This window comes from Hyperolius riggenbachi, chromosome 1, assembly GCF_040937935.1.
Source record: "Hyperolius riggenbachi isolate aHypRig1 chromosome 1, aHypRig1.pri, whole genome shotgun sequence".
NCBI classification, from domain to species: domain Eukaryota; kingdom Metazoa; phylum Chordata; class Amphibia; order Anura; family Hyperoliidae; genus Hyperolius; species Hyperolius riggenbachi.
The window spans coordinates 659374922-659399828 of NC_090646.1; the positions used below are offsets into that span (position 1 = coordinate 659374922).

The 24907-nt window shown below is 46.8% G+C and overlaps 1 protein-coding gene across 2 annotated transcripts in view; it reads left to right on the forward strand.

Moving 5' to 3' along the window:
- Positions 1-14067: 14067 nt before the first annotated feature.
- Positions 14068-24907, forward strand: part of SLC14A1 (solute carrier family 14 member 1 (Kidd blood group)) — a 62664-nt gene continuing 51824 nt past the window's right edge. The window contains exon 1 of one of the 2 annotated variants that reach the window (XM_068252131.1): positions 14068-14104. The gene's annotated coding sequence lies outside the window, so the exon portion shown is untranslated. The remainder of the gene's footprint in view (positions 14105-24907) is intronic. The other variant, XM_068252121.1, reaches the window with a different exon arrangement.

Sequence of the window (24907 nt, forward strand, 5' to 3'; positions counted from 1 at the left end):
ACTGAGGGGAGTGTATGTTTATGGCTGGTGGAGGTGGTCCCCTGCCCCCTATCCTCACAAGTGTAGTATACCTGTATACGTGTCGTGCACCACGGGGTGTCGAGATTGTAATAACAGTCTGCACTATCATCTGGTCTTGATAAGTAATTACAGCCATAAAACACGTGCCTGTCAGTAAATGGCTTCTGAGAGCAGGAAAGAGATAAAAATGGTCAATAATTCATAGATTTGAGCTCTGGTATACTTCAATGAAGGCAGGGCCGGATTTACCATAAGGCTCTGTAGGCATGTGCCTACAGGCGCCTGATGATGGAGTGGCGGCTCACTCTGCTCCTTGAGTGCCTCCCTCCCTCCTACCCTATGCAGAGTCCTGAGTGGACTGTAAATGAGCTACCTAATACCAATGTTATGATCGCTTCTGCAGCGTTTACTGCTGACTGCAGTGGTATTGCAACCCAAGCAGTTCTGATGTCATTACATGCATTTGCTTGCATAGTTTGGTTTGCACTTAAACTAGTTGCTGATTCCATCTGCAGTCGCTCTGAAGTTAATGACAGTTTAATATGCTTTTGTGTAAACAAACATTGTCTGCTGCAATGGAGGGGCAATCCCTTTCCTGCAGGCTGCATATCATTGTCTGCCTTTTCCTGCTGTCAGCCTGTGATTAATTACCATTCACTTGTGTGGGAATCTGCAGGTCTGCTCCCATTGGATGACCTCAGTATAAAGAACTGCTTCCTGCAATGCTTCATGGGCTACCATAGTCTCAGATTCTGTCTGTTACTCTGCTCGTGCCCCACCTCGTTCCTAGTCCGTGTGGACTGCGCTGACTCCTGCGAAGGGGTCAGCGAGTCCTCCTAGTTCTGCTCTTGTTCTAGAAGTTGTTACTCTGCTTGTCTTGTGTCATATATTGGTTCATCGCCAATATATACGCATACTTGCACATTTTGTTATTTTCCTTGTATTCGTGTTACGTTGATACATCAGTGTCGCTGATATATACGTACACGAACTGTTTATTTCCTGTGTTCAGTTAGTCAGCCTTCCAGCACGTTTTGGTAGGTTGCGCGTATCGTGATCACCCGTGCTGAGTTAGTATCCTGCTCCTGGTTCTGTTTGTGGATTGCGTTCATCTCTGCGAAGAGATAGCGAATCCTTCTGAGTCCTGTTCCCTGTATTGCTCCAGTGCTAGTCAGTGTTCCTGCTTATGTCATATATCGGTTCATTGCCGATATATACATATGGTAGTCAGACGTTACAAATAGTTTCATTGATACCTGTAATTGTAATACGCTAGGAAAACATACTCATTGTATATTTGTCTGTGCTACGTTCATCTATCTTGATCCTGCCATTTCCTGACTATCTTGTCCTGTCTTTGTGAGGCACGCCATCGCTGCAAACGCATTGGCTGCCTCATTCCAGTCTGTCTTGTTGTGGACGCTTGCTGTCACTAAGTAGTGGCTAGTTAAGCAAGCGTTCATTCTGTCTACCTGCCCTGATCTCCTCAGTCCTGGTTTATTGTGGCTGTTCGGATCTGCACCGGCTCTGTGCACCACAATCTCCTATTGGAGTCAGTCCTCTCCTCCACTAAACTGGGGATATCCTGATTCCTTGTGCTAGTGTGTGTACCTCCTTCACGTCAGCTTATGTGTTGCATGCTGACTGTGGGGAATACACCTCCCAAGCTTAACAACCAAGGGGCATCTGTAGCTACCTATGATGGGCAAGGTAGAAGTGACAGCTGGGCCTGCCAGCACACTTGAGGTGTAGTTTGCCAGGGGTTTGTGGGTTCATGGAAGATGAAGTTTAGGGTGCCAGGACAACTGTGCCTATAGGCTCCTGTGATGTAAATTCAGGCCTGAATAAAGGTGTCATTGAGCAGACAATAATGAAGCACTAAAAATTTAAAAACTAAATATATAGATATCTAAAAAAAGTCATTTTAGAAAACAGAGCACAGATACAATTGTTTTTCTCATCAGCTTAATTTCACCTCGTTGTCCTAGTTTAATAGATCTGCTGCTATAATTTGTATTGTGCAAGTGAAAATCGTGGTATCACAGGGGGCAGTGGAGGGAAGAAAAGGGGACATGTTTTGTATGTGTTTTTATGGGTGTGTTCACACATAAAAGGTGTACATTTCCGGTCCAGTCCTGTCAGTTTTGTATCAGTTTTCTCTGGGTGTGTTCACACATAAACGGTGTACATTTCCAGCCCAGTCAGGTAACTGATAGAAAGCTGATACTAAACTGACAGGACAGGACTGGGACGAAAGATTTATGTGTGAACGAAGACTTTCAGCTTCCTGAGAGACAAGTCTGACTAGATCTAGTCGGAACTGGAATAAATCATTGTAAGAAGAAAATAGTGAGCTTCTGAGATTAATTGACTGTGAACAAGCATGCTGATCAGACACTTAAAGAGACTCTGTAACAAAATTTTCAGCCTTATTTCTTCTATCCTGTAGGTTCCTATACCTGTTCTAATGTGCTCTGGCTTACTGCAGCCTTTCCTAATTGCACAGTGGCTGTGTTATCTCTGTTATATGATCTAATCTGTTTCTTTCTGTCGGCGGGGCTAAGGCTTGAATGTGTGTAATGTGCAGGGCTGCTTGTGATTAGATAGAAGCGATACACACCCTCTGCAGGCCCCCTGCAGGCTCTGTATGACTCACACACTCTGCTTATGTGAGCCTATCACAAGCTGGTTAGTTCAGAGCTGGGACAAGGTCCTCCAGCACCCAAGGCTGAGACACCAAAGTGCGCCCCTCCATCCCTCCCACCCCAGCTGTCACACACTGATTGCTATTAGACTAAGAAGGCCACAGGGCCCACAACCTCCCCAACACCTTAATATCTAGTTATCTGGCTTGCAATCACTGCTATGTATCCCCTTTTCTTATTTCTTTCTGCTTCAAACACAATTAGGAATGACAGCTGAATGAATTGTGCGCCCCCTCCTACTCTGCGCCCTGAGGCTGGAGCCTCTCTAGCCTATGCCTCGGCCCGGCCCTGGGTTAGTTTGTTTGTAAACACTGCCTAAAACTGCTAAAAATTACAAGCCAGGATTGTAGCAGGGAGTGGCAGAAACAGCACAGAGGGGCCCAGGAGAACATAATGAATAGAATGGTATGCTTTTTGCTGTAAAAATATTAGAGTACAGATTCTCTTTAAAACGGGTGGAGGTGCCCAGTGTATAAAAGATAGGCTAATAAACTGTTCATCTTATAAACAGCGAGGTCATCTTACCTCTCATGAAGAATATGGACCAGTTTATTGAAAAAAAAAAGGGTCTGTTATAAGAGCACATATTATTGTAAATTTTATGTCAATAAAATACCTTTTTTAATAAACTGGCCCAAATTATTCAAGAGAGGTAAGATTACCTCTCTGTTTATAAGTTTAACAACTTATTAGCCTATCTTTCATGCATTGGGCATCTCCACCCCTGTTTTGAATGTCTAGTCACAGCTCTTTAGAGGTGATAGTTTTTTAGTTTGTCCTAAAGAACATTCAGGGTGCGACCGACCCGTTCCTGCTACAGACCTGGAAAACCGAGCGGGGACGGTGAATTCCCTGCCTGCTCTGACGGTGGTTGCAAGGATTTTCAACCCACCATTGTGAGTATATCCATCCTTAGCATTTCGCTTTTCTGAATCTTACACGATTCTGCACCATTGGGCTCCTGGTCTCCTTTTGTCTTTTAGATGAGCCTACAGTTGTTATAATCACAGGAACAAACGAAATAAGCTACATATCTCCCAACTTTTTGAGATGAGACACGTAAGCCACGCACCTGCCACACCCCTGATCACGCCCCCATCACACCCCTTATCACGCATACTATAAAGATTTCATACGAAAAATATGTTGTTTTATAATTCAAACATCGCTGGTACTTTCTATCCTGGTTCATTTTCCTTCATATTAACATTTTAAAATTAGTAATATATCAAATTAAAGGTTGGGAATAAAGTTTTGAGTCAATCAAACACATTTTTTAGTAGAGAAATATATATGTTTACATAGAAAGAGGGACAAAGTCCTGAAAGAGGGACAAATGAGGAGGAAAGAGGGACAGACGGACAGGGATCCAAAAGAGGGACTGTCCCTCCAAAACAGGAACCGTTGGGAGCTATGATATCTTTGCAGAATGGACGTTTCTGACTGAAGTCTGACTGGATTAGCTGCATGCTTGTTTCAGGTGTGTGGTTCAGACACCACTGCAGCCAAAGAGATCAGCAGGACTGCCAGGTAGTATTGTTTAAAAGGAAATACATATGGCAGCCTCCATATACTTCTCAGGTCAGGTCAGGTGACCTTTAAAGGGACACTTAAAGCGGAATATAGCCCTGCATTTCAACTTTGCTCTAAAACATTATTTACAGTATATTATATGCAACCAGCATTTTTTTTTTTTACTAGACCAGCATTGGAAGGGTTACACAGGGCTTTAAAGTCCCTGGAGATTTCTGCAGACGCATCCGAACTTGAGTTAGATACTTTTTGTTTACATAAATGTATCTAAGTGTTTATTGTGACTCATCTCTCTCACTGAGAAGGAGTTGGAGGACAGCCAAAGAGTGTGTAACATTTCTAAATATATACATATAACTAAATAGAATGTAACTATCTGAACGTCTGCAAGAACTTAAAACCTCTGTGTTTAACCCTTCCAATGCTGGTCTAGTAAAAAAAAAAATGCTTTTTGCATATAATATGCTGTAAATAATGTTTTAGAGCAAAGTTGAAATGCAGGGTTATGTTCCTCTTTAAGTCAAACAAAAAAAAAGAGTTTTACTCACCTAGGGCTTCCAATAGCCCCCTGCAGCTGTCCGGTGCCCTCGCTGTCTTCCTCCGATCCTCCTGGCCCCGCCAGCACCCACTTCCTGTTTCGGTGACAGGAGCTGACAGGCTGGGGACGCGAGTGATTCTTCGTGTTCCCAGACACATTAGTACCCTCTATGCTGCTATATGGTATATGATATATGCTATAGCAGCATAGATGGCGCTATTGTGGCCAGGAACGCGAAGAATCACTCGCGTCCCCAGCCCGTCAGCTCCTGTCACCGAAACAGGAAGTGGCTGCCGGCGGGGCCAGGAGGATCGGAGGGAGACGGCGAGGGCACCGGACAGCTGCAGCTGGCTATTGGAAGCCCCAGGTGAGTAAAACTCATTTTTTTTGTTTGACTTAGGCCCGGTTCACATTAGCGGTCACCGTCCGGAATCGCCGTGCCGGAGCCGGACCGCATGCGGAACGGACGGAACGGACGCACGGCATAACAATGAAAGTCTATGCGTCCGTTCACATGCGTCCGTTTCGTCCGGACCGGATCCGGACCGGATCCGGACTCCGGCGTAAGACCCAACATGCGCTATTTTTTGGTCCGGCTCCTCCGGCAGACGTATCCGGAGCGGAGCCGGACTGCACCATCCGGCCAATACAAACCAATGAGAACCGGAGAGCGCACAACACACTGGCTATAAAATCCGGATGTTCTACCCCACTTCCTATGCGTATTGTAGCGGCGATTTTGGATGGGGACACATGGGCAAGCATTTTGGAGTGGAGCAGCAGTGACGTTTAACGTGCTGGAGATGTTGGCAGTATGTCGGAGGTGGAGGTGAGTGCTAAACAGCGGAGGGCCTGATTCCACAGGTCCACCTTCTGCTGACCTCCCAGACCCCAACATTTTTATTTTATTTCTACTCTCTTTTGCCAAACGGATCCGGATCGCATCCTGATGCACACCGGATCCGGTCAGGTCATCCGGTCCGTTTGGCAGAGAACCGCAAGTGTGAACCGGGCCTTAAAGAGAAACTCCGACCAAGAATTGAACTTTATCCCAATCAGTAGCTGATACCCACTTTTACATGAGAAAAATAATGATTTTCACAAACAGACCATCAGGGGGCGCTGTATGACTGATTTTGTGCTGAAACCCCTCCCACAAGAGGCTCTGGTACCGTACGGTACTCTGGGCAAACTGTCACAATGTAACAATGTTCAGACAGGAAATAGCTGTCTGTTAAAGCCAGACCAGCTAGAAACAGCTCCATAATCTGCCCACAGTAACAATGTCACCATGTAATACAAGTCAGAATGTGAATCTGGGAGAGGAAAGATTTTACAATGAGCAAACACTGACTAAATCATGTATACATAATTATTGTAAAAATGAAGCACTTTTTTTATTACATTATTTTCACTGGAGTTCCTCTTTAAGTGTCCCTTTAAGCCTTAGTTTTGCTATTAAAACAAACTTACTTTCATTAATGCATCTTCGAAAGTACTCAAGAGACCCAAGTACTTCCGTGTCCTTCCAAGGAGATCCAAATGTATCTGCAACATATAGTTGAAGGATGGAACCAGGGTTGCCACCTCATCCTGTTAAATATCGACACATCTAAGTTACGCAGGTTCTGGGGCTACTCACGCATAATCAATGCTGAACTGCATCTAACTAGCCACAAGGCATGTATAATTCATATGTGCCAGTATTTAAAGGGAGGAGGACACAACCCTGGATGGAACAGGGGCCCAGCAGTGGAATAACGGGATGCAGAAAAGAACAGGAAGCCTCAAAGTGAACCAGAGCCTTCCCTCCTCTTTGCGGAGTACCTTTTTCTTTTCCTTTAAACTTTACAGTTCACCTTTGAAGTTCAGCATGTCAGGCTGGCATTTGCCATTAAAAAAAAAAAAAGCTAATAGCAATGGCAGCCTCTGTACAGCTCTAACAAAGTGAGCAGTTGTTGTGCGGAGTGTTACAAATGCCTGGATAAGGGACAAAGTGACACCTGGCCAATTCACCTGTGCAGCCTCTGTAAGCGTTCCAAGACTCCAGCTTCACCTCTGTGCCTTTCACACGGGCAGTTGATACTAGGCAGTGAAAAGCTTGTCGAACTCTAACAACTGCTTGCTGCTGCCTGGTAACTGCTCACTGCTGCCTACTAACTGCTCACTGCTGCTTGGCAACTGCTTGCTGAGCACAGTCCAACTACCCGTGTGAAAGGGCCCTGAGGCTTTGTACAAGTTATAAATCGCAAGCGCTGAGCGATTTTGTGAGCGCTTTTATATATAGAAAATCGCAAATCGCTCAAAAAACCGCCTGGAAAATCACTGTAGGGCCCTTTTCCACTAGCAATCGCAATCATGAAAGCCAGCGATTGCGATTTTTCATTAATTTTGTGATGCGATTGCAATTGCGATTAATCATTTGCATTGCATTATCACTCTTAAAATCACTCTAGAAAGCGATTGCAATTTGCAATTTTCAAATCGAATAACTAGTGGAAAATAGTTCTCATGATTTCTATGGTAAAGTAGCAACCCTAGCGATTTAAAAAATCACTAGCAATTTGCAAGTTTGCAATTCAGCTGTGCAGTGGAAAAAGGCCCTAATGTATTTATTCATTTCCAGGTGAAAGAGTTCACTTCCTGACTGAACGGTTCCAGGCGAACTTTTGGTGGTTCGCGTTCACCAGCAAACGCAAACTTTTGCGGAAGTTCGATTCACCCCCATAATGCTCCATTAGGGTCAACTTTGACCCTCTACATCACAGTCAGCAGGCACATTGTAGCCAATTAGGCTACACTCCCTCCTGGACCCCCCCCCCCCCCCCCCCCCATATAAAAGGCAGGCAGCCCGGGCTTTACACTCACTCATGTGCCTGCATTACTTAGTGAAGGGACAGCTGCTGGCAGACTCTCATAGGGAAAGATTAGTTAGGCTCTTGTAGGCTTGTTAGCTTGCTCCTGGCTGATTGTTATTGCTAAAACAGTACCCCTCAACAGCTCTTTTGAGAGCTAATGTTCTCCTGATGTGGTTTTTTTTTTGTGTGTTGCTCACTGCAGTGGCGGACACAGCCAGCAGTGGGCCCCTGTGCAAAATTGCAATTGTGGGCCCCTACGACCTGCGGCGTGCCAAGCGCACCGCGTCAAAAAATGGGTGTGGCTACAACAACATAGGTGTGGACAGAACCTGCGGCGCGTAGCGGCGCGGCAAAAAATGGGCGTGGCAATGACCAGATGAGGGCGGAGCTAACTGTAATTTAAAGCGAACCCGGGGTGAGGGTTTATTTCCTTTTAAACAATACTAGTTGCCTGGTGGCCCTGCTGATCTATTTGGCTGCAGTAATAAACTGAATTACACCAGCAACAAGCATACAGCTAATCTTCTCAGTTCTGACAATATTGTCAGAAACCCCTGACCTGCTGCATGCTTGTTCAGGGTCTATGGTTGAAAGAATAAGAGGCAGAGGACCAGCACGGCAGCCAGGCAACTGGTATTGCTTAAAAGGAGAGAAATATGGCAGCCTCAAGATTATTCTCACCTCAGGTTGCCTTGAAAAGTGCAACGCAAAGACAGTGGGCCCAAGTTTTGGTGACCCTTTCCCCAGAAAAATCACATAATTGTGCAGATTTTCTCAAGAAAATAAACATCATGTCGGCAGATATGCCCAGAAAATACGTGCAATCATGTCGGCAGATATGCCCAGAAAATCCGTGCAATCATGTCGGCAGATATGCCCAGAAAATACGTGCAATCATGTCGACAGATATGCCCAGAAAATACGTGCAATCATGTCGGCAGATATGCCCAGAAAATACGTGCAATCATGTCGGCAGATATGCCCAGAAAATACGTGCAATCAAGTCGGCAGATATGCCCAGAAAATACGTGCAATCAAGTCGGCAGGTATGCCCAGAAAATACGTGCAATCAAGTCGGCAGATATGCCCAGAAAATACATGCAATCATGTCGGCAGATTTGCGCAGAAAATACATGCAATCATGTGGCAGACCTGCCCAGAACATACACCTGCTAATATAAATAAAAAAGCAAAAACATTTACTCACCTGCAGCAGCAGACCTCCTGTCCCAGCCTCCATCCGGCGCGCAGCTCCCATGGGTGGTTGGGTGGATAGGTGGCCTGGTGGGTGGGTAGGTAGGTAGGTAGCCTGGTGGGTTGGGGTAGGTAGGTAGCCCTTAGCTGGGTGGGTAGGTACCCGGGTGGGTGGCTGGTTAGCTGGGTGGGTAGGTAGCCTGGTGGGTGGGTAGCCGGGTGGGTAGGTAGCCTGGTGGGTGGGTAGGTAGCCTGGTGGGTGGGTAGGTAGGTAGCCTGGTGGGTGGGTGGGTAGGTAGCCCTTATCCGGGTGGGTAGGTAGCCTGGTGGGTTGGTGGGTAGGTAGCCTGGTGGGTGGGTGGGTAGGTAGCCCTTAGCCGGGTGGGTAGGTAGCCTGGTGGGTGGGTAGGTAGGTAGCCGGGTGGGTGGCTGGGTAGCTGGGTGGGTAGGTAGCCTGGTGGGTGGGTAGGTAGCCTGGTGGGTGGGTAGGTAGCCTGGTGGGTGGGTAGGCCAGCCCGGGTGGGTAGGTAGCCTGGTGGGTGGGTGGGTGGGTAGGTAGCCTGGTGGGTGGGTAGGTAGCCTGGTGGGTGGGTGGGTGGGTAGCCTGGTGGGTAGGTAGCCAGGTGGGTAGGTAGCCTGGTGGGTGGATTGGTAACTAGCCCGGTAGGTAGGTAGGTAGCCTGGTGGGTGGGTGGGTAGGTAGGTAGGCAGCCTGGTGGGTGGGTAGCCGGGTGGGTAGGTAGCCTGGTAGGTGGGTTGGTAACTAGCCCGGTAGGTAGGTAGCCGGGTGGTGGGTGGTTAGGTAGGTAGCCGGGTGGGTAGGTAGGTAGGTAGCCGGGTGGGTAGGTAGGTAGGTAGCTGGGTGGGTAGGTAGCCTGGTGGGTGGGTAGGTAGCCGGGTGGGTAGGTAGGTAGCCTGGTGGGTGGGTAGGTAGGTAGCCTGGTGGGTAGGTAGCCAGGTGGGTAGGTAGCCTGGTGGGTGGGTTGGTAACTAGCCCGGTAGGTAGGTAGGTAGGTAGGTAGGTAGGTATCCTGGTGGGTGGGTGGGTGGGTTGATAGGTAGGTAGGCAGCCTGGTGGGTGGGTAGCCTGGTGGGTGGGTTGGTAACTAGCCCGGTAGGTAGGTAGCCGGGTGGGTGGTTAGGTAGGTAGCCAGGTGGGTAGGTAGGTAGGTAGCCGGGTGGGTAGGTAGCCGGGTGGGTAGGTAGCCGGGTGGGTGGTTAGGTAGTCGGGTGGGTAGGTAGGTAGGAAGCCTGGTGGGTGGGTAGGTAGCCGGGTGGGTAGGTAGCCGGGTGCGGGTGGGTAGGTGGCTAGGTAGCCAGGTGGGTAGGTAGGTAGGCAGGTAGCCGGGTAGGTGGGTAGCTATCCGGGTGGGGGGCCCGACTCCTATCCTCCCCCCCTTTTTCACCTCGGAGGGCCCCCCTCCCGGTATGCGCGGCGGGAGAGCGGCAAATACAGGAAGTCTTCGGGGCTCCAGGCAGGCGCTAGAGGCTCAGCCGCTTGGTCTCCAATATGTCTCCAACTCTGTATACTGCTCGCTACTTCCTGGTTTAGTAGCGAGCCGTATATAGAGTTGGAGACATCGGAGACCAAGCGGCCGCTGAGCCTCTAGCGCCTGCCTGGAGCCCCGGAGACATCCTGTATTTGCCGCTCTCCCGCCGCACATACCGGGAGGGGGGCCCCCCGAGGTGAGGGAGGGAGGGAGGGAGGATAGGAGTCGGGGCCCCCCAGGGAAAAAAAAATATATATATGTATATAAAAAAAAAATACTTAATGGGCCCCTGAAGCAACGGAACTTCAGGGGCTCTCGTGCGGCGGCACGGCCTGCACGGCCGAATGTCCGCCACTGGCCCACTGACAATGACATTATACAGCCCTATCTGTTGCAGCTGGACCTTGGTAATTGCTATTAATGTGCCAGCCTAACTATCTATACTGGGACACCTACCTATGCTTACCTAACTACTGGGGCACCTACTTATCTATACGGGGACACCTACCTATGCCTACCTACCTAACTATACTAGGGCACCTACCTATGCCTACCTACCTATACTAGGGCACCTACCTACCTACCTACCTATACTGGGTCTCCTACCTATGCCTAGCTGGGTGGGTAGGTAGCCTGGTGGGTGGGTAGCCGGGTGGGTAGGTAGCCTGGTGGGTGGGTAGGTAGCCTGGTGGGTGGGTAGGTAGGTAGCCTGGTGGGTGGGTGGGTAGGTAGCCCTTATCCGGGTGGGTAGGTAGCCTGGTGGGTTGGTGGGTAGGTAGCCTGGTGGGTGGGTGGGTAGGTAGCCCTTAGCCGGGTGGGTAGGTAGCCGGGTGGGTAGGTAGGTAGCTGGGTGGGTGGCTGGGTAGCTGGGTGGGTAGGTAGCCTGGTGGGTAGGTAGCCTGGTGGGTGGGTAGGTAGCCTGGTGGGTGGGTAGGCCAGCCCGGGTGGGTAGGTAGCCTGGTGGGTGGGTAGGTAGCCTGGTGGGTGGGTGGGTGGGTGGATAGCCCGGTAGGTAGGTAGCCGGGTGGGTGGTTAGGTAGGTAGCCAGGTGGGTAGGTAGGTAGGTAGCCGGGTGGGTAGGTAGCCGGGTGGGTAGGTAGCCGGGTGGGTGGTTAGGTAGTCGGGTGGGTAGGTAGGTAGGAAGCCTGGTGGGTGGGTAGGTAGCCGGGTGGGTAGGTAGCCGGGTGTGGGTGGGTAGGTGGCTAGGTAGCCGGGTGGGTAGGTAGGTAGGCAGGTAGCCGGGTAGGTGGGTAGCTATCCGGGTGGGGGGCCCGACTCCTATCCTCCCCCCCTTTTTCACCTCGGAGGGCCCCCCTCCCGGTATGCGCGGCGGGAGAGCGGCAAATACAGGAAGTCTTCGGGGCTCCAGGCAGGCGCTAGAGGCTCAGCCGCTTGGTCTCCAATATGTCTCCAACTCTGTATACTGCTCGCTACTTCCTGGTTTAGTAGCGAGCCGTATATAGAGTTGGAGACATCGGAGACAAAGCGGCCGCTGAGCCTCTAGCGCCTGCCTGGAGCCCCGGAGACATCCTGTATTTGCCGCTCTCCCGCCGCGCATACCGGGAGGGGGGCCCCCCGAGGTGAGGGAGGGAGGGAGGATAGGAGTCGGGGCCCCCCAGGAAAAAAAAAATATATATATGTATATAAAAAAAAAAATACTTAATGGGCCCCTGAAGCAACGGAACTTCAGGGGCTCTCGTGCGGCGGCACGGCCTGCACGGCCGAATGTCCGCCACTGGCCCACTGACAATGACATTATACAGCCCTATCTGTTGCAGCTGGACCTTGGTAATTGCTATTAATGTGCCAGCCTAACTATCTATACTGGGACACCTACCTATGCTTACCTAACTACTGGGGCACCTACTTATCTATATGGGGACACCTACCTATGCCTACCTACCTAACTATACTAGGGCACCTACCTATGCCTACCTACCTATACTAGGGCACCTACCTACCTACCTATACTGGGTCTCCTACCTATGCCTAGCTAACTACTGGGGCACCTACCTATGCCTATCTACCTATACTGGGACACCTACCTATGCCTACCTACCTATACTGGGACTCCTACCTATGAGTAGCTAACTACTGGGGCACCTACCTATGCCTATCTACCTATACTGGGACACCTACCTATGCCTACCTATACTGGGACCCCTATCTATGCCTAGCTAACTACTGAGGCACCTACCTATGCCTACCTACCTATACTGGGACTCCTACCTATGCCTATCTACCTATACTGGGACACCTACCTATGCCTACCTACCTATACTGTGTCTCCTACCTATGCCTAGCTAACTACTGGGGCACCTACCTATGCCTATCTACCTATACTGGGACACCTACCTATGCCTACCTACCTATACTGGGACTCCTATCTATGCCTAGCTAACTATTGGGGCACCTACCTATCTACCTATACTGGGACACCTACCTATGCCTACCTACCTATACTAGGGCACTTACCTATGCCTACCTACCTATACTAGGGCACCTACTTATGCCTACCTACCTATACTGGGACTCCTACCTATGCCTAGCTAACTATTGGGGCACCTACCTATCTACCTATACTGGGACACCTACCTATGCCTACCTACCTATACTAGGGCACCTACCTATGCCTACCTACCTATACTAGGGCACCTACCTATGCCTATCTACCTATACTGGGACTCCTACCTATGCCTAGCTAACTGCTGGGGCACCTAACTATGCCTACCTACATACAAGAAGATAATAAGGTCGTTGCTTCATTGTGGACAGACCAAATTTGATCAGCTGGACAGTCACTGTTGTTCTATCATTGAGCTACCACAGCCCGGCGACCATATGGCCTGGGAAACCGCCATGGTCTACACTCTCGTCACGGTGCGCACCAGTCCAGCACGGCCGTCACTACACAAACAGCAGCTTGTGGTGCGTTACACAGTGAGTTTGGTGCGTCAGTGTGAAGCAGTACTCTCATTACACACACTGATTGATGTATACCCATACAAGAAGTTTTAAAGCACTTTAGTCCTGCAATTTAGCATTCAATGTGATTTCTGCCCTTAAAACGCTGCTTTGCGTCAAATCCAGATTTTTTTCCTGGACTTTTGGCGTCCATCCCACTCCGCCATGCCCCCCTCCAGGTGTTAGACCCCTTAAAACATCGTTTCCATCACTTTTGTGGCCAGCATAAGTGTTTCTAGTTTTCAAAGTTCGCCTCCCCATTGAAGTCTATTGCGGTTCGCGAAAGTTCGCGAGAACCGAACCTTCAGCGGAAGTTCATGCCATCTCTAGTTCTGACTGAAGTCAGACTGGAATAGCTGCATGCCACTACTGCAGCCAAAGAGATCAGCAGGACTGCCAAGCAAATGGTATTGTTTAAAAGGAAACATCCATATCCCTCTCATTTTAGGTTCCCTTTAAAAAATCTCAAAGCGCTCATAGTGTGAAGAAGTCCTAACACCCTTCTGACATCTCTCAGGCTCGCTCCTGCACCCTTCCTCGCCTGCCGGGATTAGGTAACTCACACTTAAACCTCGGCGTAAGATGCAGGAACAGTGAGTGAATTGTGATTATGAGGCTGAGAAGTATTGGCAAGAAACCAGGCCATGACTGGAGGGAGGACAGCCTGTCCATTTAACCAGAACTGAGAAATGGGCAGGACTGGGGACTGTAGTAAGCAGATAAAAAGCCTGCAGTGGCTGATCTGCAGCTTCAGAGTCCAGGAGGGGTCCAGAGTGCTCAGCAGGTCCATTTACCCAGCAGGTGAGAAGAGCTTTATAACTTTATTACACCTGACAGTGATACTGTTATTTCTGTTTCTATGACTGTTGTAGCTGTTTATAATGTGACCTGACCTTATAATGCCTCAACTTGCAATTTATTTGCAGTATCTGCAGACTTTATTAAACAGTATTATGATCAGGAAAAGAGAGGATTTTTATTAAAAAAAAATTGAATTGCTTAATTTTGCAAGGTTTATCCATGTTTGTGTTTAATTCAACATACAGAATTGGAGAATTATATCGTTATTTGGGTAAAAAAAAGACAAGTTCAACCAGAGAACAAAGTACAACACCAGCCTGCTCCCTCACATATCCCTGTTGATCCAGAGGAAGGAGAAAAACCCTTACAAGGCATGGTCTAATTAGCCCCAAAAGGGAAAAAAATTCCTTCCTGACTCCAGATGGCAATCAGATAAAATCCCTGGATCAACATCACTGGGCATTACCTAGTAATGAATGCCATGGGTGTATTTCAATGCAGGGAAAGCATCTAAGCCCCCTTTAAATGCAGATACAGAATTTGCCATAACGACTTCCTGTGGCAATATACATTCCACATTTCAATTACTCTTACTGTGAGGAACCTTTTCCTAAATAAAGGGCTAAAACTTTTTTCCTTCATGCGCAGATCATGTCCTCTAGTCTTTTGTAAAAGACAAAAATCTCATCCGCCAAGCTATTATATTGCCCTCTGATGTATTTATACATGTTAATTAGATCTCCTCTAAGGCGTCTTTTCTCTAGACTAAATAAACCCAGTTTATCTAACCTTTCTTGGTAAGTGAGACCTTCCATCCCACGCATCAATTTTGTTGCTCGTCTCTGCACCTGCTCTAAAACTGCAATATCTTTCCTGTAATGTGGTGCCCAGAACTGAATTCCATATTCTCGTCCTTCGTGGTTTTTGGCTTTTATTCCCTGTAATATTAGTGCATCAAAGGTAAGTCCAGGCCCAGATTTACCTTACAGGAGCCCATAGGCACAGATGTCCTGGCATCCCAGACTTCACCCTCCATGAACCTACCAACTCCCTGCCAAACTACACTGCAACTGTGCTGTCTGTCCCAGCTGTTACTTCTCCCTTACTTCCCTTGCCTGTCATAGGTAGCTACAGGTGCCCCTTAGTATTAGGTTGCCAGACATACCCTCAATATTAACCTCCCTGGCGGTAAGCCCGAGCTGAGCTCGGGCTATGCCGCGCAGGGGGAGAGCTCAGCCCCTGGTGCGGCGATTTTTATGCTATAAATTGCTGTGCGCGCAGCCAGCACTTTGCTAGCCGCGCGCACAGCTTGATCGCCGCCGCTCTGCGGCGATCGGCCGCACGCAGCGGCGAAAGAGGGCCCCCCGCCAGAGCCCTGCGCTGCCCGGACCAATGAGTTCCGGGCAGCGCTATGGGGTGGATCGGAGGTGTCTGACGTCAGGACGTCGGCTGACGTCCATGACGTCATCCCGATCGTCGCCATGGCGACAGGAGAAGCCAAACAGGGGAACGCGTTATATACGCGTTCCCCTGTTTGCTATAGATGCCGGCGACGATCGGACTAGAGGGCCACATGCGCCCTCTAGTGGTGCTTCATGTAGCTACCACTCTGGTAGCTTTACATGAAACAAAAAAAAACAAAAAAAAGGATTTTTGCCAATTTGGCAAAAAAAATTAACCACCAGGGAGGTTAAGTAGCTAGAGGTGCCGCCAAGTATTAAGTATTAGGTAGCTAGAGGAACCTCAGTAGTAAGTAGCTAGAGGTACTCCTGACTAAAGGGAGATCTCATCAGTGGAATGCTGAGACCAGGGTGAGTAACCTCTCATGTACGCTCTTATCATGGAAGGAGGCACTTGGGGATGGGAGGGAGCCGCCTTTCCATTATCCAACGCCTGTAGGCACGTGCCTACCGTGCCTCATGGTAAATCCAGCCCTGGGTAAGTCCACACATTGGGGCAGATTTACTTAGTTACATATAGTATGTTTTTGCTGCTATTCATGCAAAGTAAACAATGGGCTGTGCTATTTGCGCCTGTACATTTTGCAGGTGGTCAGGGAATCTGCCTTATTGTATTTTTTTGATCGTTTGAAAAAAAGTTTGCAATTGTTTCAGGCTAAAAGCGTACAGAATCCATAATATTGCCTAACAATCATTTTCTATTGTTACTGTGAGATCTTTTATTGCTTTGGGGCACCCTCTCCAGGCCAAAGAGCCGAACATGCCATTTAAGAGATAGCCAAGCAGTGTGCTTGTACAGCGCTTATTCCTAAAGTATTACCTGAAACAATCATGAATAAACATTTTAGCGTATACGTTGTCCACTATGCTGCAACGCAACAGATTCAGCGTGATCTGACCAGGCTGCAGAATACCTGGCATCTGCAGTGCCTAGATAGGGCTAATATTAATTATATGACCGTGGTGATGTCATAATGTGACACACCGCTGATGGGAGTCGGGAAATCGGATCGTTTTACAGTCAGATTACAATCACAATCGGGGAAACTTGACTCGCCGATTGCTCAACCAACATAGACAATAGAGCAATCAATCAGACAGTGTAACGATGGTTAACAATATGTTAAGAGTTTATAATCCTAATATTTGTATAACGCTTTTCTCACGTCGGACTCAAAGTGCTCAAGAGCTGCAGCCACTAAGGGCGCACTCAAGGGGCCACCCTGCAGTGTTAGGGAGTGTTGCCCAAGGACGCCTTAATGACCCTAGCCAAGATTTGAACCCTGGTCTCCCATGTCAGAGCCCTTAACCAGTACACTATATAGCCACAAAGCGTTGTGCTGTGCTGTGTTGTGCTGCGCGGTGCTGTGCTGTATTCCAGTAGTTGCGGCAGTACTGTTAGTTTTGGAAGGTATTGTGTAAATCATCATTCAGCAGGGAATCAGTTGAGAAGGGTTCCTCAGCCATCTGTAATAAAAGGGCTCCTCCATAGACTTCAATGTTATTTCTTCAAATATGGGCTACTAGGTGGTGAAAAAAGATCCCGAGTTTTCTTTCGGCTACAAAGTTTTTAATTCAGCTACAAAAGGGCGCCCCTTTGTAGCCCATATTTTTGATTTGGCTACAAGGCTTTCATAAGGTTGGCATATGGGCTACACCAGGCACCCTTTGTAGCCGAATTTGGCATATGGGCTACACCAGGTGCCCTTTGTAGCCGAATTTAGCATATGGGCTACACTGGGCGCCCTTTGTAGCCGAATTTAGCATATGGGCTACACTGGGCGCCCTTTGTAGCCGAATATGGCTTTTTTTAGTCTATATCAGGAGCCCTTTTTTTCCAGGAGCCCTTTTCAAATGTACCCGTCAGCAGTGCTATTGCTAAGGTGGGAAATACATCCGGAGTTTAAATTTACTAAAATTGGAGAAGAGCGGAAATACTGGAGAAGACAAATTATTCAGCCATTCAGGATAGATTAAAAAGAAAAAAATACACTTGCCTGGGTCATATCAGAAAATGATCATTATTATTGAAAAGTCCATGAATTAGAATTAATGCTTCTGCAGTTACAGGCAGGTGTTGTTTTGGGAGAACTCTGTATAATTTTGTTGTTTAAGGGCTACATGTTGCTTAATTATTGTTGGCTCGTGGGCAATCTGCCTAATTAGAGGTTGAGGGGGGCATGCAAATTAATTATGTTGTTTTGAGAATATGCTGACTAATTATTTTGTTTGGGGGACATGCTGCCAAAATATGGTGCTTGGGGGCATGCTGTCTAATTATATTGTTTGAGCAATATATCCTGCTTAATTATTACAGTATATTGTTTTGGGACATTCCGACCAATTAAGTTGTTGGGGACATGCTACCTAGTTATATTATTTGTGGGGTACACACTGCCTAATTTTTGACATCTGGGACGTATACACTGTTTAATTATGTTATTTGGTGGTACAATTTTCTAATTATATTTTGGGTGTACATGCTGCCTTATTGTTTTTTGGGGGGGACACTGAGCCTATTTATGTTACATGGGGGTGCCACTGTGCCTCATTAGGGTTTTTTTAGCGCTACACTGCCTAATTATTATTATTTTTTTGGGGGGGGGGGGGCATGCTGCCTTATTATATTTGGAAAGACACACTGCCTGATTATGTTGTTTTATGGGCCTATTTATATTATTTGGGGGGAACATTGTGCCTGCTTGGGTTGTTTTGGGGAGCCAAACTGTCTATTTTTTTTTTGGGGGGGGGGGGGGTGCTACCATACTGTGTTGCCTGATTATGTTGTTGTGGGGGACACCGTGTCTATTTATGTTATTTGGGGAAGCAAGCCATCTAACTATGCTGTTAGGGTCTGCCACTCAATTCTCTGCCCAGGGAGTTCAAAAGCAAAGGGCAGGATTTGGATGAAAGGTTTCCCAAAGTCTGCAAGAGGGAGGCTGCCAGTTCAGTGGGAAGCACAACAGAGATGCTCACATTGTAGTATGTGCATGTCCTCATAAATGTATTCATGGGAAAAAAATAAAATAAAAAAATGTATGGCCATCTGTATGATCTTAATGCTACTTAACATGACTAGTGTAGAATTTTGGCTAAAGAAGTGTTTTTGTTTTCCTTTCTTGGCACTACCATCATCACATAGACAGTATCATTTTATTATTATTACTGCATTGTTGTTAGTGTTGTTACTATGTGTCAGACTTTTTGCAGATCTGCAGAGCGCAGCATGTAATCGTTTTATCACCACAGTAAAAAAAGACTCTATAAATAACGCTATCAGATAGCAGCAGATCCGCGGCGAGAATAGGATTCATCTCGCCTTATGTAATGTCATAATAATCGTTAATATTATACAAGGCGGAATTATGTGACAGATAGATCAGGCAGCCAAATGGACCTGCTGGCAGGATTCTCAGGCCTGGGGTGACTTTTTAGGGTTGTAGAGCAGGTCTAGCAGGCTGAAGTTTACACAGTGAGTGTGGCTGCTCTGGGGGATGATTTAATAAAGATGGGCAGCAGGGGGCAGCAGTGTTACACTATCAGGATGGTTTGGTTTACTCATTATGAACTACTGGAGGGCAATGGGGAAGTTTTGGAGGGTAACAGTAAAAAAGGGCGCAGGAGGCTAGTGGACAAATTGGGCGCCGCCATTCACTCCTATAATAATTATCGTTTACTGGGCGCCGAACAGGAAAAAAGGGCGCCCGAGAATAATAACGTTTTCCAACGGCGCTCGAAGATTTTTCATGTTTTATAACTGCTTGTGATGATTTACGTTTCTTATTTCAATAAAACATTATTTTAAATGTTATCCCTTACTGTTTGTAAAACATTATTATTCACGAAACAAAGCGATCAGTACGTAACGTAAATTGTAATATATTTTATCCCTTACTGTTTTTAAAACATTATTCTACACACAATACAGTGAGCACTAAGGAGTGTCTTAGGTTTAGGCACCAACAGGGGGGTCTTAGGTTTAGGCACCAACAGGGGGGTCTTAGGTTTAGGCACCAACAGGGGGGTCTTAGGTTTAGGCACCAACAGGGGGGTCTTAGGTTTAGGCACCAACAGGGGGGTCTTAGGTTTAGGCACCAACAGGGGGTCTTAGGTTTAGGCACCAACAGGGGGTCTTAGGTTTAGGCACCAACAGGGGGGTCTTAGGTTTAGGCACCAATAGGGGGTCTTAGCTTTAGGCACCAACAGGGGGGTCTTAGGTTTAGGCACCAACAGGGGGGTCTTAGGTTTAGGCACCAACAGGGGGGTCTTAGGTTTAGGCACCAACAGGGGGGTCTTAGGTTTAGGCACCAACAGGGGGGTCTTAGGTTTAGGCACCAACAGGGGGTCTTAGGTTTAGGCACCAACAGGGGGGTCTTAGGTTTAGGCACCAATAGGGGGTCTTAGCTTTAGGCACCAACAGGGGGGTCTTAGGTTTAGGCACCAACAGGGGGGTCTTAGGTTTAGGCACTAACAGGGGGGTCTTAGGTTTAGGCACCAACAGGGGGTCTTAGGTTTAGGCACCAACAGGGGGGTCTTAGGTTTAGGCACCAATAGGGGGTCTTAGCTTTAGGCACCAACAGGGGGGTCTTAGCTTTAGGCACCAACAGGGGGGTCTTAGGTTTAGGCACCAACAGGGGGGTCTTAGGTTTAGGCACCAACAGGGGGGGTCTTAGGTTTAGGCATCAACAGGGGGGTCTAGGGGTTAGGGGTAGGTACAGGGAGGGTTACTTAGTAATTTTTTTTTAAACGTTATTATACGTTTCACTATTTAAACGAAAGATTAACGTTTTTACAATTGCCGATTTAATGCACATTATTTAATGATTTATAACTTTATAAAACATTAATTTTAAACGAAATACAGTACAATACATTTTTAAACGTTATCCATGCTTATCGTTTAAAACCCCGCGCCCTTTTTTCCCAGCGCCCCTTTTTAACGTACGCGTTTTGGAGAATGTAAATAGAGCATGAAACTATTAAACAAACTGAGTTGTAACAGACAATTGAGATGTTATTTTTTTTTCTTTTTCGGGAAGGGGGGAGTGTGGGGTAAATCACCCTCAGTTAAGGTGTTCACTAATGATCCAATCTTTTTCATCCAATTTTACCAAATCTATGCAGCATAAGGGTAAATTGAGTAAATAAAATAAATGGATAATTTAGGCAGTTCCCTTAAGGTGGCCACTTACGATACAATTTCCTGAATGATCGTTTGCGAACAATTCTTCATATGAACGATCATATATGATCGCTTGGGCTCACTAATGGACAAAAATCTGCTTACCCAGGGGTAGGGAACCTATGGATCGGGAGCCAGGTGTGGCTCTTTTAATGGCTACATCTGGCACACAGTTAGGGGTTGATTCACTCATCTACACTGCTCAAGCAGCGCAGCTTAGTGTGGCAGTGCAAGTAACATTTTCAAAGTAGGGCACGCTACTGCTATAGAATGCACTACTAACTTACTCGCACTACCCCCAAAACTTACAGCTGCTCCAATTGTCTCACTCTGGGCCCTGCCAGGTCCAGTAACTTTGTCGAACGAGATCCCAGCACTTTGATTGGCCCAACAAACTGCCTGTTACTTGCCTGGCAGCCTATTGGGCCAAAGTGCAGGGATATCATCCTACAAAGTGAATCAACCCCCAAGTCAGCTAGCTAATTGTACAAGCGGTTAGTCAGTATTTCTTCTGTCTGGCTCTCGGGGAAATTGCTGATGTTGCTGAAACCCAAGAGAAGCTGAAGACGTGTCTGACACAACTGTATACACATCACCATGGCAACAGGGATGTGAGCCCTACTATCCCAGTTTGAAACATATTGTATGGCTCTCACGGAATTACATTTTAAAATATGTGCCGTTTATGGCTCTCTCAGCCAAAAAGGTTCCTGACCCCTGTTCTAACCAATCTAATCACATTAATGAAATCGATCCAAAGTTCAGATTGCCATCATGTCCCTTATATAACAAGTACAACCATCATGTCCCCCATATAACAAGTGCAGCTATCATTCGTGTCCCCCATATAACAAGTGCAGCTATCATGCCCCCTATATAACAAGTGCAGCAATCATGTCCCCTATATAACAAGTGCAGCAATCATGCCCCCCCTATATAACAAGTGCAGCAATCATGTCCCCCCTATATAACAAGTGCAGCAATCATGTCCCCCTATATAACAAGTGAATTAAGCATAACTTCTGTAGTAAGTCCCCTGTAGTAGACTGACGGTAATATCTGGTGAACTCCCAGCACTAATCAAGTGATGTCATATGTGAGCATGACAGAGGCACATAGTAGTGGGTACAGTGCAGCACTCATCCATACCCTGGCTGACCTGTCAGGAACGACACCTTGGCATTAGTGTTATAGAAACCTGAGAAGAGGAGGAGGAATATTTCTCATGATTTCTAATCTTCATCTAATATTCAAATATATACATACATGAGATACATATTTATATTTAACAGCCACACCAGGTTGTTTGTAACTCATTCACATAATGTAAACAATAACAGACAGCACTCTTCTAAAACAACTAAATCACATAAACAATTTTTATAAAACAACTAAATTACACAAATAATGGACACACTAAGGGGGGTAAGGCCCTGGTCAAAGGCTTATCTAAAGCGTGGGGGAGGGACACATAAGGTATGCCTTTGGAAAATGTAAGTGTAGAATATGGGGGGTAGGCCATTTTAAAGAAATGTGTTTTGAGGTATTGCATGAAGGTGTTCAAGGAAGGAGTGGGTTTGAGGGGGAGTGGGAGGGAGTTCCATAGGGTGGGGGTAGCTTTTGAGAAGTCCTATAGTCATACACGGAATGAGAAATGCGCAAGGCGATCTCAGGCAGAGATCATTGGAGGGGCTGGGCAGGTATATATCTGTGGACGAGCTCAGAGATGTGGATTGGGCTGGCCTCGTGCACAGATTTGTAGGTAAGGCACAGAATCTTAAAGAGACTCCGTAACAAAAAATTGCATCCTGTTTTTTATCATCCTACAAGTTCCAAAAGCTATTCTAATGTGTTCTGGCTTACTGCAGCTCTTTCTACTATCACAGTCTCTGTAATAAATCAATGTATCTTTCCCCTGTCAGACTTGTCGGCCTGTGTCTGGAAGGCTGCCAAGTTCTTCAGTGTTGTGGTTCTGCTATGAACTCCCCCTTCCAGGCCCCTCTATGCACACTGCCTGTGTGTTATTTAGATTAGGGCAGCTTCTCTCTGCTCTATTATCTTTTACAAGCTGGATAAATCCTCCTCTGAGCTGGCTGGGCTTTCACATACTGAAGAATTACAGACACTGGCAGAGATGTCTGCAGGAAGAAAAAGCTTGTATGTCTTCAGTGGATGATAGCTTGCTGGGGGAAAGAAACACACAAATGATCTCTTGAGATTAAAAAGGAAGGCTGTATACAGCCTGCATGTGTATGGATGTATTTTCTATGTGTGGACATACTGTACATCAACATACTTCCTGTTTTGGTGGCCATTTTGTTTGTTTATAAACAAACTTTTTAAAACTGTTTTTAACCACTTTTAATGTGGCGAGGAGCGGCGAAATTGTGTCAGAGGGTAATAGATGTCCCCTAACGCACTGGTATGTTTACTTTTGTGCGTTTTTAACAATACAGATTCTCTTTAAAACTGATCCTGAAGCAGATAGGGAGCCCGTGTAGGGCTTTGCAAAGGGGAGAAGTGGAAGCAGAGTGGTGGGAAGAATGGATGAGTCTAGCTGTTGTATTCATGACTGATTGAAGATGTGCAATGCGTTTCAAGGGGAGGCCAGACAGTAGGGAATTGCAGTAGTCAAAGCGGGAGATGATGAGGCCACTACCATAACCATTGAAGGCACCGGCCTAGTGGATGATCCTGCTCTGGTCACCATCAGTTCATTATTGTTGCCAAGACTGTCATCAGATCACGTGTCTTATTCTTATTCAGCAAATCAACATGTCCTCATGCGGTCCATAAACATACCCTATGTAACCAAAGCAAATAAATTCCTCTAAGTGTAAACCGCTTTAATGTTCTTGAAGGCATAACATCCAATAAAACAAATAAAGTAAAAGAGGTAAAAAAATCACTTACATCTAGGGACCTGTGGCCAGGGGTACTCCATTAGTAGATTGCACATGATAAATCAGATCTGGAGCTGCTAGTCTCCCACCTGACCGGTTTCGCTGTATAGCAGCATCCTCAGAGGTATCTCTACATAGCCAAACTGACTTGAGCGATTTTTGCTGTGCATTGAGGGAGAATTATTATTATTTTCAACTCAAGTTCAGATACACTTTAATGTATTTGACTTCCCAGGATATGCATTAGTAGTGTATTTGCTATGGGCAATGGGAAGCATACAATTCCAAACATTGATGCAAGACTGAGCAGATGTTGTATGGAAATGTAAGCAGCTTGAAAATGGACCAATCATATCCCATCAAGGTGGAATTCGATTGATCCATTTTCATGCCGCATAATTTTGCATACAGCACTAGCACAGCCCTGCATCAGCTTGGAATGACTTGCATCTCCATCCACCATCCTTACCGGTAGTAGCTACATGCATATTATTATTATTATTGATTAATATAGCCATATCATTTTCCCTAGCCCCAATCATCTTCCATAGTGCTGTACACTTGTCCACACTGCTCTGTGAATAGATGGCTAGGGCATCACAGGATTAAGGGCAGGAGGGGAGGAAGCTATTTCGGGGAGTGGGAATGGTCACCTGGCTACCGGTACTGGACGGAGGGGGGGGGGTCATCAGACTATCTATACAGAAGAGGGGAGCTTCTTATACTAGATGGAAGGGGGGGGGGGGTAAGGGGTCATCAGGCTACCTATACTGGAGGGGAAGGGGGGTGGTCATTAGGCTGTCCAAACTGGAGGAGTTGGGGAGTTGGGGGAAGGGTTATCTGTCTACCAATACTGGTGGGGGAGGTCATCTGGCTGTCTATAATAGAGGTAAGGGTCAATGGGCTAACTATACAGGAGGGAGGGTTCTCTGGCTACCTATACTGGGGGGGGGGGGTGTCATTTGGCTACCTAAACTGAATGGGGGGTGGCTGCTGACAGTGGCCTTGGGCGGTAAAGAGTACAAATCCATCCCTGATCAAACTGGAAACAGGTGGCCATTAACGGTACTATTTTAGCGAACGATAGACCGTCCGATCTGATGATTGCGATAAAAAGGACACAATCAGAAATCATCGATTTAGTCCATAAACAAGATCGAAAATATAACTAATCATTTCAGACAGAATCGATCCCCAAAACAGATGGATGAAATTAACTTTTGTTGTCAACTGGCACCATCAAAACTCTCCAAACCAA